This window comes from Pezoporus wallicus, unplaced genomic scaffold (assembly GCF_028554395.1).
Source record: "Pezoporus wallicus isolate ANWC-B61680 ecotype Strahan unplaced genomic scaffold, APGP_CSIRO_Pwel_v1 contig_13136, whole genome shotgun sequence".
Classification (NCBI taxonomy): domain Eukaryota; kingdom Metazoa; phylum Chordata; class Aves; order Psittaciformes; family Psittacidae; genus Pezoporus; species Pezoporus wallicus.
The window spans coordinates 1-3,450 of record NW_026638039.1 but is presented as its reverse complement, the minus strand read 5'-3'; the positions used below and the strand labels follow the sequence as shown (position 1 = coordinate 3,450).

The window sequence follows — 3,450 nt, the reverse complement described above, 5'->3', positions numbered from 1 at the left end:
ACCCTGGATGGGAAACATCCCGTTGTGGTGGCTCGGGAAGGAGCTTTGAGCCATATACAATGGTTTGGGCTGAAAGGGAGCTTTAAAGCTCGTCCAGTTCAACGCGCAGGGACCCTTCCACTGAGCAGCTTGCTCCAAGCCTCTGTGTCCAACCTGGCCTTGAACACTGCCAGGGATGGGGCAGCCACAGCTCTGGGTACCCTGTGCCAGCGCTCAGCACCCTCCCGGCCGCGCAACTTCCTTCCCGTGGTCCCAACGCCTCCCTCCCGCTGCCCGTTGCCCTCATCCCTCCTCACCGGGGCTGCAGCAGATGCCGGCGCTGCGCAGCGGCCGCCGTTGCCGCAGGGCTGCCCGCCCGCCCGGCACGGGAGGCACCGGAATCCTCTCCAGCGCAGCGCCGCGTCTCGGCCGTGCCCAGGTAACAGCCGAGCTCCGAGGCGCAGCAGATGCCGGGCCCGAAGCAGGTGCCTCTGTTGCCGGGGGCCGCAGGGCGCAGCACTGGGGAAGGGGGAGATGCTTCCATCAGCACCGAATCGCGGCACGGTTTGGGTTGGAAGGGAGCTGAAATCCCACCCAGCTCCAACCCCTGCCACGGGCAGGACCCTTCCACTAGAGCAGCTTGCTCCAAGCCCCTGTGTCCAACCTGGCCTTGAACACTGCCAGGGATGGGGCAGCCACAGCTTCTCTGGGCACCCTGTGCCAGCGCCTCAGCACCCTCCCAGGGAAGAGCTTCTGCCTAAGAGCTCATCTCAGTCTCCCCTCGGGCAGGTTCAAGCCATTCCCCTTGGCCCACCATGCCCTTATTCCCCATCTTTCCCACCCTTCTTGCACTGCTGTTGCTTTGCCAGCCCTTGGAGGTGCCACCCTCACACAGGGTGACCTGTTCTGTCCCCATCACCAGCAGCGCGTCTTCACGCTGCGGCACCAGTCCCTCTTTAGGCACTTCACGTTGCCCCCCACCATGCTCCCTGACCCTGCTCCATCGAATCATAGAATCACAGAATGTTTTGGGTTGGAAAGGACCTTAAGGTCATCCAGTTCCAACCCTCCTGCCGTGGGCAGGGATCTATCCTGTCCCCTCTCCATGGATCTATCCTGTCCCCTCTCCATGGATCTATCCTGTCCCCTCTCCATGGATGTATCCTGTCCCCTCTCCATGGATCTATCCTGTCCCCTCTCCATGGATCTATCCTGTCCCCTCTCCATGGATCTATCCTGTCCCCTCTCCATGGATGTATCCTGTCCCCTCTCCATGGATCTATCCTGTCCCTGCTCCATGGATCTATCCTGTCCCCTCTCCATGGATGTATCCTGTCCCTGCTCTATGGATCTATCCTGTCCCTGCTCCATGGATCTATCCTGTCCCTGCTCCATGGATCTATCCTGTCCCTGCTCCATGGATCTATGCTGTCCCTGCTCTATAGATGTATCCTGTCCCCTCTCCATGGATGTATCCTGTCCCTGCTCTATGGATCTATCCTGTCCCCGCTCCATGGATCTATCCTGTCCCCTCTCCATGGATCTATCCTGTCCCTGCTCCATGGATCTATCCTGTCCCCTCTCCATGGATCTATCCTGTCCCCTCTCCATGGATCTATCCTGTCCCCTCTCCATGGATCTATCCTGTCCCCGCTCCATGGATCTATCCTGTCCCCGCTCCATGGATCTATCCTGTCCCTGCTCCATGGATCTATCCTGTCCCCGCTCCATGGATCTATCCTGTCCTCGCTCCATGGATCTATCCTGTCCCCGCTCCATGGATCTATCCTGTCCCCGCTCCATGGATCTATCCTGTCCCCGCTCCATGGATCTATCCTGTCCCTGCTCCATGGATCTATCCTGTCCCCGCTCCATGGATCTATCCTGTCCCCGCTCCATGGATCTATCCTGTCCCTGCTCCATGGATCTATCCTGTCCCCGCTCCATGGATCTATCCTGTCCCTGCTCCATGGATCTATCCTGTCCCCTCTCCATGGATCTATCCTGTCCCTGCTCCATGGATGTATCCTGTCCCTGCTCCATGGATCTATCCTGTCCCTGCTCCATGGATATATCCAGTCCCTGCTCCATGGATCTATCCTGTCCCCGCTCCATGGATCTATCCTGTCCCTGCTCCATGGATCAAACCTGTCCCCGCTCCATGGATCTATCCTGTCCCCGCTCCATGGATCTATCCTGTCCCCGCTCCATGGATCTATCCTGTCCCCGCTCCATGGATCTATCCTGTCCCCGCTCCATGGATCTATCCTGTCCCTGCTCCATGGATCTATCCTGTCCCTGCTCCATGGATCTATCCTGTCCCTGCTCTATGGATCTATCCTGTCCCCTCTCCATGGATCTATCCTGTCCCCTCTCCATGGATGTATCCTGTCCCCTCTCCATGGATCTATCCTGTCCCTGCTCTATAGATGTATCCTGTCCCCTCTCCATGGATGTATCCTGTCCCTGCTCCATGGATGTATCCTGTCCCTGCTCCATGGATCTATCCTGTCCCCTCTCCATGGATGTATCCTGTCCCTGCTCCATGGATCTATCCTGTCCCCTCTCCATGGATCTATCCTGTCCCTGCTCCATGGATGTATCCTGTCCCCTCTCCATGGATCTACCCTGTCCCCTCTCCATGGATGTATCCTGTCCCCTCTCCATGGATGTATCCTGTCCCTGCTCTATGGATCTATCCTGTCCCCTCTCCATGGATGTATCCTGTCCCTGCTCCATGGATCTATCCTGTCCCTGCTCCATGGATCTATCCTGTCCCTGCTCCATGGATCTATCCTGTCCCTGCTCCATGGATCTATCCTGTCCCTGCTCTATGGATCTATCCTGTCCCTGCTCCATGGATCTATCCTGTCCCTGCTCCATGGATCTATCCTGTCCCTGCTCTATAGATGTATCCTGTCCCCCTACTCTGCTGTATCCAACCTTGAGGTGACAGCAGCACTTCGGGGTGCTCATCCTCCACTGGCGTGCCCTTGGGCATGTCCCCCACCCCTCCCAAACAGCGGGTGCACTGGGGAGCATAGCACATCCAGGGGTGCCCATAGGAGCCTCAGCATCCCACAGAGCTTCCCTGTGCTGCCCAAACCCCCATCCCATACCCCCATCCCACCCCATACCTGCCGCAGGGCTGTGTCGCTCAGCGCCCGTTTGCCACCTCGGGGGCAGTTCTGGATGTAGCAGGCGGAGGACAAGGCGAGGAGGCAGAGGAAGGAGAGGGGCAGCGAAGGCTCTGCCATGGTGCCACGGGTGCCGCTCGCTTTGCATCTGGCCCTGTGCTGTGCAGGCTGCTATTTATGCTGCTGTCACCCCTTCCCAGGGGAGGAGGAGGAGGAGGAGGAGGAGGAGGAGGAAGGAAAGGGCTGGGTTGTTGTTTTGTTGCTTTGCTGCTTTTTTCTTCTCACCCTCCCCAAATCGCATCCAAGCGAATCTGTGACTGAGATGATTCAGTGC

At 58.3% G+C, this 3,450-nt stretch overlaps 1 pseudogene; it reads right to left on the bottom strand.

Annotated features, from left to right (window-relative positions):
- Positions 1-200: 200 nt before the first annotated feature.
- On the bottom strand, positions 201-3,387 carry LOC130598934 (vasotocin-neurophysin VT-like; annotated as a pseudogene).
- Between the last annotated feature and the right edge of the window lie 63 nt (positions 3,388-3,450).